The sequence below is a fragment of the Mytilus galloprovincialis genome, chromosome 7, assembly GCF_965363235.1.
Source record: "Mytilus galloprovincialis chromosome 7, xbMytGall1.hap1.1, whole genome shotgun sequence".
Lineage (NCBI taxonomy): Eukaryota > Metazoa > Mollusca > Bivalvia > Mytilida > Mytilidae > Mytilus > Mytilus galloprovincialis.
In genome coordinates this window covers 88380109-88393448 of record NC_134844.1, presented here as the reverse complement: position 1 = coordinate 88393448, position 13340 = coordinate 88380109, and positions in this window count along the sequence as shown.

Sequence of the window (13340 nt, the reverse complement as noted above, 5' to 3'; positions counted from 1 at the left end):
TAAATATGCTAGATATACTTACTGGAGGTGTGATGAGATGATTGAAGCTGTTAATTTTCTCCTTGATAATATTTATGTACGTTTCGGCAACAAAGTTTATCGACAGGTTGTAGGTATCCCCATGGGGACTGATTGTGCCCCTTTAATAGCAGACTTGTTGTCGAGCCTGCAACTTTTGTTGCAGAAAGCTCGACATAGGGATAGTGATCCGGCGGCGGCGTTAGCTAACTTTTTAAAAGCTTTATATTTTAGAAGGTGGAAGACCTGGATGCTTCATACTTTGTATATAGATGCCTCATGTTACGAAGTTTCCGTCAGTCACATGTCAAATGTCCTTGACCTCATTTTCATGGTTCAGTGACCACTTGAAAAAAAAGTTCAGATTTTTTGTAATGTTGAATTCTCTCTTATTATAAGTAATAGGATAATTATATTTGGTATGTGCGTACCTTGCAAGGTCCTCATGCCCGTCAGACCGTTTTCACTTGACCTCGACCTCATTTCATGGATCAGTGAACAAGGTTAAGTTTTGGTGGTCAACTCCATATCTCAGATACTATAAGCAATAGGTCTAGTATATTCGGTGTATGGAAGGACTGTAAGGTGTACATGTCCAACTGGCAGGTGTCATCTGACCTTGACCTCATTTTCATGGTTCAGTGGTTATAGTTAAGTTTTTTGTGTTTTGGTCTGTTTTTCTCATACTTTATGCAATAGATCTACTATATTTGTTGTATGGAATGATTGTAAGGTGTACATGTCTAGCGGGCAGATGTCATCTGACCTTGACCTCATTTTCATGGTTGAGTGGTCAAAGTTAAGTTTTTGAGTTTTGGTCTTTTTATCTAATACTATATGCCAAAGGTCAACTATATTTGGTGTATGGAAATATTTTATGATCTATATGTCAGTCGCGCAGGTTTTATTTGACCTCGACCTCATTTTCACGGTTCATTGCTCAGTGTTAAGTTTTTGTGTTTTGGTCTATTTTTCTTAAACTATAAGTAATAGGTCAACTATATTTGTTGTATGAAAGCATTGTTAGCTGTACATGTCTGCCTGGCATGGTTCATCTGACCTTGACCTCATTTTCATGGTTCATTGATCTTTGTTTAGTTATCTTGGTTAATGTTAAGTTTATGTGACAGTTTTTAATAAAGCTTTATACTTAGGACTATCAACATAATATCAATGATTAGTAAAGAAGAAGAGACATTTCAGCGTGTGCACTCTTGTTTTTGTACTGTTACGAATCACAGTTTATGACTAAACTCAGTAAAGACTCGTCGAAATTGCATTTAATTGATAAACTCAACAACACTTACCGTTATCTTGATATTTTTTCGTTAAATATTACACACTAAAATTTACGATAAAAGGGACGATTTTTTCCCTATTGTTAATTTTCCATTTACTGAGATGGTGATGTTCCTTTGGCACCATCTTACGGTGTTTATATTTCACAGCTTGTTCGCTATGCCCGTGTTTGTTGCGACTTTTTGATTTTAACGAACGAAATCTATGTATTACTGGTAAATGATTAAACCAGGAATATCGTTACCATAAATTACTCAAAACCTTTACTAATTTTTTCCATAGATATAAAGGATTGGTTTGAAGTTTGGTTGTACCTGTTGAAAACTTATTTCAAACGGGATATAGCACATCTCATTTTTACGGAAATGTAGTTAACCGTGCCCGGAAATTTAGAAATGACCCTTATAAACTTATCGCTCCTTTAAAAAAAACTTATTCTAAAAGGTTACCAACTCAACACTGTAATAAGATCATTGAATATTTGTTTTATTGGTATAAATATTGATTTTGTTATCAGTAAATTAAAAGCAAACTAAATATTACTAGTATGTTACATACATATACACATTCATGGATCTACAATCTGTCCATACCTGTAACTTAGCATTGCACAAGGTCATGTTTTTTCTCTGAATGTTTAAGACAATGTTTACACTTAATCCATTGGATGTTGGATGTGTACGGATTGATAGTTTAGTCTTAGATGCATGATTTTTTTTATTAGTTGTAAGTGGCTTTGAACTAGCTTTCATATAACTGCGAGTACTCTCAGATCTGTTCTTAGTGTCTTTTTTTGTCGGGATGTACAAGTACCCGGCCACGTCCACTTGTTTTTTTTTTGTCACTCTGATGAGTTTAGCCTTTTGCAACTGATTTTTATAGTTCTTTCTTATGTTGTACTGTTATACCACTGTCCCAGGTTAGGGGAGGGTTGGGATCCCGCTTACATGTTTAACCCCGCCACATTATTAATGTATGTGTCCGTCCCAAATCAGGAGCCTGTAATTCAGTGGTTGTCGTTTGTTTTTGTGTTACATATTTGTTTTTCGTTCATTTTTTTATACAAATAAGGCCGTTAGTTTTTTCGTTTGAGTTGTTTTACATTTTCATATCGGGGACTTTTAATAGCTGACTATGCGGTATGGGCTTTTCCAAACAAAAGTTTTAAAACATGCATGTCATTATAAAAATAAATTTTGATCTTAAAAATTAGCTGAACTAATTAATCATTCTACTTTTTTTTATATTTCCTTAAACATGTAATTAACTATGCTAAAATATTTTTTTTTAAAGAGTAAAAACAAAAAAGCTAACGTGTCAGTAAGAAAGCTATTTTTTTGAAAAACTATAAGTGATTATTGCAATGCGATGACATCTTTCATATATGTTGAAAGTCAAAATTACGAGATTTTTTAAATATTTCTAATTTTCATCAAGAGACTTGATCTAAAAAGCAGCTATTAACTTATAATTTAGAAACAATGCTTTGAATGTTGCATTAGGTAAAGATCTTAATTTCAACTATATATACAAATGTTGAGCAATATAATTGTGTTTTACTTATGTTATTTTTTGTTGAAATGTTGAAGTATGTAATTGACAGTAATCGAAAAGTAATGTAATTACTTTTGATAAAGTAATCGATTGTAATCGATTACATACTAAAATTTGAGTAATCGATTATTAATCGATTGCACAAAAATCCTTCATGTAATCGATTATTAATCGATTACATTTGTCAGTAATCGTGCCCATCCCTGGTCATTTTGGTCTCTTGTGGATGGTTGTCTCATTGGCAACTAAGACAGTTTTAAAATCTCATTCTTCAGTCAAACCATCAAAGATTGGAATAAGTTCTGCAAACCAAAACTCTATACAGAAAACTTTAAAGATGAACTCACTTATGAAGTCAATGTGACTATTGTTTTTATCTTAATAATTTTTTTTATTATAGAATGTAAAAATTAAAAGTTATCTAAAAATTGTAAATAGATATAGGATACAATAATAGATGTGGTATGAGTGCCCATGAGACAACTCTCCATCCATGTCACAGTTTATAAAAGTAAACCATTAAAGGTCAAGGTACGGTCTTCAAGCCACGGTACGGTGTTAAAAATTGACTATAAAGGGCAGTTGCTCCTTAAGGGATCAACTTACAATTTTGGTCATGTTGACTTATTTGTAGATTTTACTATGCTGAACATTATTATCTATAATAATATTCAAGATAATAACCAAAAACGGCAAAATTTCTTTAAATTGCCAATTTAGGGGCAGCAAGCCAGCAACCCAACAATGAGTTCTCCGATTCATCTGAAAATTTTAGGGTAGATAGATCTACCCCTAATAAACCATTATACGCCATGTCAGATTTGCTCTATATGCTTTGGTTTCAGAAATTTAGGCCAAAAATCTACATTTTACCCCTAAGTTCTGTTTTTAGCCATGGTGGCCATCTAGGTTGGTTGGCTGGGTCACCGGACACTTTTTTTTTAAACTAGATGCCCCAATGATGATTGTGGCCAAGTTTGGTTTAATTTGGCCCAGGAGTTTCAGAGCCAATCAGAGGAGAAGATTTTTGTAAAAGTTAACGACGACGGACGACGGACGCCAAGTGATGAGAAAAACTCACTTGGTCCTTGGGGCCAGATGAGATAAAAATAAAAAGGGTACACGATAACTTGTACACAACCAACTCATACCCTATTTTTACCGACTCCTACCCATAATTTAGTTGATGATATTATGTATATACATAGTAGTTGTAACTTTCTTCATTTATCATAAAGTAGCAGCATATGAATAAAAAACTTTCCTATATAGTAGCAATAAACAAAAAAACTATGTCAATTGGACATGCTTTGATACTATATATGCCCTTGAATTTTTACTAGATAACATTTTTGTTCGCTTTGGGGATTCCGTATATCGTCAGATTATCGGAATTCCAATGGGGACTAACTGTGCACCACTTATTGCGGACCTGTTTTTGTATTGCTATGAATTACAAGTTATGACAAAAATAAGCAAAGACCCATCGAAACAACATCTGATAAACAAATTTAATAATACTTTTAGATATTTGGATGATATTTTGGCTCTCAATAATGACGACTTCAGTATGTATATTAAAGAAATTTATCCTGTTGAACTTACTTTAAATAAAGCTAATACTAACAATGACCACTGCCCTTTCCTCGATCTTGATATCTATATCACTAAAAGAAAGCTGAATACTAAAATTTATGATAAAAGAGATGATTTTTCATTTCCTATCGTTAATTATCCATGTTTAGATGGTGACGTTTCCTTGTCACCATCTTACGGTGTTTATATATCTCAACTTGTACGATTTGCTCGTGTATGTAACAATGTTTTAGATTTTAACGAGAGAAATTTATGTATTACTTAAAAATTATCACACCAGGGTTTTCGATATCACAAACTAGTCAAAACATTTACTAAATTTTATCATCGGTATAAGGACATCATTCGTAAATATAGCTCAACATGCAGACTTCTTATACGTTCAGGTATTTCACATCCAATTTTTTATGGAAATATTCTTTATAAAGCACAAAAGTGCCAGTATTCACCTCAAAAACTAACAAAACCTTTGAATAAACTTATTAAGAAGGGATATAGTTACGATACTGTTGTCAGGTCCAGGCGCGGATCCAGAGGGGGGGGGGGTCCGGGGGTTGGAACCCCCCCCCCCCTTTGTCCTGGGTTAGGAACACCCTCTTTTTAAAATGGCTGGATCCGCCCCTGAGGTCATTAAAGATTGCATATTTTGGCGTTAATATTGATTCACTTATAGGGTCTTTGCATCGGAACTAAACACATTTATTCAAAAACCAGTTGTTGGCATGACACGAGTTATGTTCTTCTCATATATGTTATGATGGTATAATACTAAACCCCTAACGGGAAGGATTGTGCCTGATGTTCATATGATGAAATCATAATCTTTCAGTCAGTTTAAATGAAGTCTGGAGCTGGCATGTCAGTTAACTGCTAGTAGTCTGTTGTTATATATGTACTATTGTCATTTTGTTTTTTTTCTTTGGTTACATCTTCTGGGTTGAGATCTCACAAACATGTTAAACCCCGCCGCATTTTTGCGCCTGTCCAAAGTCAGGCGCCTCTGGCCTTTGGTAGTCTTGTATTATTTTAATTTTAGTTTCTTGTGTACAATTTGGGAATTATAGTATGGCGTTCATTATCACTGAACTAGTATATATTTGTTTAGGGGCCAGCTGAAGGACGCCTCCGGGTGCGGGAATTTCTCGCTACATTAAATACCTGTTGGTGACCTTCTGCTGTTGCTTTTTTCTATGGTCGGGTTGTTGTCTCTTTGGCACATTCCCCATTTCCATTCTCAATTTTATTTTTATTTCCTATATCAAAGCTGATCAAATGCTAATCATTAATCATTAGATCTTAGAATTTTGATTATATGAAACATTGTTTGAACGGCAATTTATTTGATATGCATATTAAATGATTATGAGCACAAAATAGTGGATAATATTATAGACCTACAAAATATACTTATGAATATCAGAGTTCATTAGTGGATAATATTATAGACCTACAAAATATACTTATGAATATCAGTGTTCATTAGTGGATAATATTATAGACCTACAAAATAGTGGATAATATTATAGACCTACAAAATATACTTATGAATATCAGAGTTCATTAGTGGATAATATTATAGACCTACAAAATATACTTATGAATATCAGTGTTCATTAGTGGATAATATTATAGACCTACAAAATATACTTATGAATATCAGAGTTCATTAGTGGATAATATTATAGACCTACAAAATATACTTATGAATATCAGTGTTCATTAGTGGATAATATTATAGACCTACAAAATAGTGGATAATATTATAGACCTACAAAATATACTTATGAATATCAGAGTTCATTAGTGGATAATATTATAGACCTACAAAAAAAAAAGAATAAATAAGAAATAAACATAGAGAAGTATATAAATGCGGCACTTTAAACATCGAAGTCAGTTGAGTTATATACTTGAACAATCACCATGGCATCCTAACCAGGGGGAAATGCACGGCTTAATCGTTGTTAAAACCAACCCTTGTGAAATATATTATATATAAAAGAGACTGAGTTCACGTAGAAATAAAGGTATGCATATGATCATATAGTATAAAGAGTCTATAAACTAACACGAAAAAAATCACGAGTTCATCGCAATATTCACTTCAGTAAAAAAATATCTTTTTTCATTATTATATTTCCGTTCACACTGGGGTATTTTTTCAGATATAAATATAAAATTATATATTTTAGAATATAACCTTATAAATCATAAATGTTATAACAATATAGAGGGGGGCAAGGGGGGTCCCAATAACAGCAAAACAGCAAATTGATTTGGCTCATAACAGATAACAAGGAATTAAAATGGACAAAAACAGATAACAGTAAATGAAATATTAAAATAATTCGGTCTTCGATAAATCAGTATTTCTTATTCACGGCCGACACTCGGCTAACCGAGAGATAGGTCGGTTAATCTATATTGAGTATGCGGCTATATCGGCGGTTGGTCTGTTAATCGGGTTGGTTATACGTCTGTTAAGAGTAAAACGCACAATTTTAATATTAAAATCTATTTAATATACAGATTTTAGGTGCATTATAAGAATCAAATCAAAAAAAGAAAAGTGTCTGACAAAATGATATATATCATAGAACATTTTCCAACTGTAAAAACATTTCATAGTCTGCGCAGTTTTCAGTAAAACTAAAAGGCGTCGCGCAAGTATGTAGTATTTATGCTTATACGCATAGCAATTTTTGCAATGAAAGGCGAAAAAAAACAATTTTAGATATCATTTAAAGGACACAAAATCGTACTTTGGTTCTAAAATATAAATTGAAATTAGTAAATATTTCATAATTGTAATATAACGTGAGTAATACCACGTTTTAGTGAACATTATGGGAATAAAGTCTGTTAATGGGTTGGACAATTGAAAATGTGTCAGTTAAGAGTTATTTAGCCACGACAATAGTTGTGCTACCTTTATATTTTCCCTTTGAAAAAGTTAAGAATGAGATGCTCTTGAGTAAAAAAAAATGACAATACGCTGCATCAGTATCCTTCTAGTAAGAACATTTTTATTTTGACTTCCTTTGCATTTTATTAAGGGGTGTGTCACTTCAATATATGGATATGGATTGCCTACTGGAATATGCATGAATCTATTATTAACGTTTATTCAGCCTTAATTTTTGTGTCTGTTCAAAGTAGCACGTTCTCAAATCCGTCCGAAAGTGTCTTTCTAATACAACACAGGGTACATATAACGTGTTGTCGTTCTCATATGCACATGATATTTGTCACTGGACGTTAAACTCTAAATCGTCAACATCATCCGATTGGTTCTTTTCTTCTATTACTGAATCATCTGTTGTTTACAAATCAGTCTAAAGAAGTAAATGGAAAGGAACGAATACATTTGGTTATCTTAAGTTTTAATTCATTTTATTCCGTTTAGTTCAGGGTTGGCAAAGTATTACCCACCCGGGAATTCCCGGGCGGGAAAACCCGGGTTTTCCCGGGCTGGGCAATACTCCCAGAAATGGGTAATAGTGGACATTACTGGGCAATATGATTTTTTAAGCTTATTTTAACACAAAATAGTAAAGACTTGTTAAAGTTTCATAGTATAACAGCTAAATATATACTTTTTATACAGATAACCATTGACAGTCATTTCTAGGAAATTCAATTTCATTCTCTTCTCTATTAATTTTATATGTAGGCAGAATACAAGATTTGCACATTTAAAGATACCTTTTAATTACCAAGTATTGTTTCAATAGTCCAAACTTTGAAAAAATGCATTTTATTGCAGTGTTTAAGTGAATTGTTAATTTTAATTGTTATACATTCATATTGCTAAATAAACACCCTACAGGGTCATGCCATTAACACTTATAAAATTGAAAGGACTGATTATTGTTACATAAACAAATCTATGTTCTAATCTGAATAATTACTTATTAATTAGTGACAGTACATATACATTATCTACATGTGATGTTTCTTTAATACATGTAATTCTTAATTCTTAATAGGAGCTATATTCATTTGAAAAAAAAAATGATTTATTTGCTTTCTATTTACAGTTTGCCAATCTAGACAAATGCTAAACAAACAAAATAGGGTATAAATATCTTATTAAATGTATTGCATTTGTGTTTATCACTGAATCCTCTTTAAAATTCAGACAAATATTTTATATTACCCAGTATTGCCCAGTATTACCCACTAAAACCCAGTAAATCCCGGGTTTTCCCAGTATTTCCCACTGGGCTGGGCAATACTCATAAAACCCGGGTTTTTGCCAACCCTGGTTTAGTTCCTTTCTACATAAGTGCAGAGGAGAACTGCAGTTGTCCGCATGTAAACTTTTAGCATTTATTACCAATATGAGTACATAGCAATCCGTTACTGTTTCAACACCCAGGGGTGTTTCATATCTTTCTTCTCAAACAGTTATTATTTTTTTCTATCTTTTTTTATTAATGCATCACTTCCTACTGTCCTTATCTATTATTCTATATATTCTGTGTTTCCATCCAGATTCTCGTGTATACAATGAGGGTCCGGATTGGGGGTGTTGTTTATTTCTATATTCTTTCAATTGTCTGTTACCGTGAGTTTTCTCTACATTTTATTTTATCTTACTCATTATTATTTCTTTATTCTTTATATATTCTAGCATCCCAATATATTTTACTTACTGATGTTTAGTTACATTGCGACGTTTATCTCTGATTTATATACTGGTTAATACCAATTTAGATACAAATTAGTGTCATTCAACAGAATCCACATGATATATGCGACCATTCTTGGATGAAATCAATATGTATAGATTATAACATGCCCTTTTCTATGTTAGCCCTGGTATTACCCGAGACTCCCATATCGGCATCGAGGCTTAAGCCGAGGGCCGATATGGGTCGAGGGATGATCCCAGGGCAAATATGGAAAAACATGTTATAATATTTAAGCTATTTATCACATATTTAAGTGTTGCAGAAAAGAGGGAAAAAAAGTAAAAATTATAACAATTTAATGAAACATAACAGGTAAATCTTAAAAATTTATCCGTATCCGTAACAAATATGTGATAAGATATAAATAACACATAGCTGAGAGGGTGATAGAGCAGATTGGGTCCCGAGAAAACATTGTCAACCGCGGCGAAGCCAAGGTTGACAATGTTTTTTCGAGGGATACCGATCTGCTCTATCATCCTCTCAGCTATGTGATATTTGATTTATTATAATGAATGTCCTATCATCATTTTCAGATGAGTTTTATTATAAAGTATTTTCTATGTAGTCACGTACTTGACAGCGTAACGGGTATTTGAAAAATCATCAGAAGTGAAGTAAATGGACAATAGTAGTGCATTGACTTGACATATAAACGATACAAGGATTAGGCCCGTAACGGGAAAAAAGCTCTGCTATCAAGAATTTTTTTTTTTTTCAATTGTTGTTGTTTTGTTATTGTTATTTATTTTATTTAAATTTTGGGTAAATACCCCTTTCAAAAGGCCTCATATCTGGCTGAGAAATATACATCACAATGAACATGATGAAATGTACATCACCAGTTGAAACCCATTGATGGTGAACGAATGAGTTTAATATCAACAATAAGCATAACACACAATGATTTATAGGTTTTAAAGTAAAAATATTAACAAGTGAAATACGTTTTTCCAACAATTGTAAAAGAAATAAGTTTGAGTCGTTCCACGCTTCGTTGTATAGTAAATTAGAACTTTAAGCATTGTCTATAAAATAACTTGATGTAGATTCAATTCATTGTCGTTTAAACTGCCGATTTTTGATTGGTCTAGCCGAGAGGGTGACATTCCAAAAAACTGTCACCCGCTCAGCCATGTGATAGAGTAAATTAACACCTTCGTATTAGGCAATCAAAATATGGCATTTTAACATGATGTATAATAATACTTTAATATTACACTTTTTTTTATATCAGTTTTCAATATTCATGGCCTAAATTCATTGTTCATGTCAGTGTTTCCGTATATATTATGTTTCATTGCTCATGTGTTGTTTCCGTATATTTTAGCCACTCGTCTTGAGCCTACCCATTTGATCCGATAACACCCCATACAGCAATAAAATTATACTTTTATTGCCATTCATAACTCTTAACAAGACCAATCATTAACAGACCGGGTTTTATACATCCGACCCATTAACAGGCCAAGTTTTAAATAAAGATTGATTTATGTCACCAAAATACAGATTTTTGTGTAGATTTTTCACACAATGATATCAATTTGGTTGACAAACATAATGCCTGTCTTTGTTCGATGCAAGTAAATTCAACCAACGTGTCTTTTTGTGTACATTTTGTGTGTGTAAAATGTGTATAAATCTATTGATGAGTAACACGCCTTTTCATTTTATAAATCGTACATCGAAGCTAGAAAAATAATAATTACACCACTGGATTCAGTACAATGAATTGTTTTGTTAGACATAAATAATTTTTATGATAAACATATATTTAAAAAGTTATACAATGAAACATGCAGAATTTCCAATGATTTCCTCGATAACACATGATTAACAGACTTTAGCCAACCCGATTAACAGACCCACCGCCGATATAGCCACATACTCAATATAGATTAACCGACCAATCTCTCGGTTAGCCGAGTGTCGGCCGTGTTATTACGGATATCCTTTGTAATGCATTCCATCTTCTATGACTATGTTTTAAGTATTAATTTATGTATCTAGAATGTGTTTAAATTACTGCTCAATATATTATAATATTTTTTATACGCTCGTTTACGGAACGTATTATGTATACTGTTGTCCGTCTGTTTTCAACATGTCGTTCATTAACTCAAAAACTCTTGAACCAATTTGAATTAAACTTTGGGAAATTGTTTATATCTATTGACGTGAGCTCCCTTTTGTTTTTTTTGTTTTTTTCATAAATTTTAGTTTTCAAGTTTCTGGGTAATGGCTTTTTATTCAATAAAATTGGTGTTTTTTTCTATTTTCTGATAATATCTCAAACATGCTTTCACAAAGCAAGGAATTTTGGTGAATTGTTTATATCTTTTACCATGAGGTCACTTTCAATTTTTATAAATTTTAGATCTTACGTTTCCGAGTAAAAAAGGAGTTTTTTTCAGTTTTCAGACATTAACACAAAAATGTTTTCAGCAGTTCTCATGAAACTTTGCTGAAATGTTTATATCTATTGTTGTAAACTCACTTTCAATTTTTATTAATTTTTGATTTTGTTATTGAGTTAAGGGATTTATTCATTAGAAAAAGGTAGTATTTTCTAGTTTTCAAAAATAACTCAAAAATGCTTTCAGCAGTTCTCATTAAACGTTGGTGTATTGACTGAAGCTCCCTTTGTTGCTAATAAAAAAAATGACTTTTTCTAAATGACCATTTAATGAGGTGTGTGAATTTTTCTTAATAAGACTATGAGGCAAAGTGGTATATAGGGTAGAAAAATCAAAAGCACCAATTATAAGCATGCAATTTATCAAGTACTTCGAACAAATTTTGACACTCTAAAAGCAATTTACAGTGGCGGATCCAGGAATTTTCATAAGTGGGGGCCCACTGACTGACCTAAGAGGGGGCCCGCTCCAGTCACGCTTGAGTGATTCCCTATATAAGCAACCAAATTTTTTCCCATAAAAGGGGCCCCCCCCCCCTAAATCCGCGTCTGATTTATTCCACTATTTTCAAAGGCCTTATTTGAACAATTTTTTATCAGCTGAGGTTTTTGATTGAAATAAGTGTACTAGTAAGTAGAATACATAGTTTGGAAACAATGGCTTGAAACGAAATAAATCTTTGTTCGTAATGAGTTATGTGCAGCTTCAAGTACATGGTTGGAACTTTCATTGTACAATGCATTTGGTTCTGCTTTGAAAAGAATCTTAGAGCTGAGTCTATGTACCATATTATATAAAAGGTTAAGTGGTTGTTAGGACCTAGTCCTTAATTGAGATCCTTGTCAGATATTCCTGGCCATATGTTTTCCTTTTTGTCATATTAAGAATTGTTTTAATTTAATATGTTTGTACGGAAAACAAGGAACATTATTCTCATACAAAATATTAAGATAATTCTAAGTACACATTCATCAAAAAAAAATGGAATTTATTACAAAGGATAATCATAAGATATACTTGAATCAGTGTCCTGTACCTCACTTCTGTGATGGGTATATGTTAATGGAATCCTTCTCTGAATACGGGACAAACATAATTAGTAGTGGTAGACCCCAATGCCCAATGATCTTCAATTTATTCCGAATATTGACAAAAAAAAAATGCTAACATTCCAATTTTCAATAACAGTTAACACAGGTATTTGGGGCTTCTTTTTTCACTTGGGGCTCGTATGGATAGTTAAAAAGTTATTGCAATCGACTAGCAATGGATTGTTGAGACTTGATATATGTTTATACATTGCAGAAAATTGAAAATAAATAAAAAAACACCAAACAATTTCTTTTTTAGTGAGGTCCAAAAAAAGGGGGGGTCCATGCCCCAAATACGTGTGACAGTTAACAGCAAATACATTATCACAATAACAGATAACAAAAAAACTAAAAGCCCAATAACAGCTAACAAAGAATAAGACAATAACAGCTAACAGCAAATATATTTTCAAAATAACAGATAACAAATAATTACCCCATAACAGCATAACAGTTAAACCCCTTGCCCCCCTCTCAATATAGAGTACGACGATAGTTTCTGTGTGTATTGATTTGTAAAATATATATAATTTGGAAATGTTTGATTATGTTTTATCAGAGACATATATGTCTCTGGTTTTATTATGTACCCGATATAAGATAATTCATGTCTAGGTATTTTTAATTGATTATATCGATCGCACTGTAGTTTGCCACCTACGCAACAA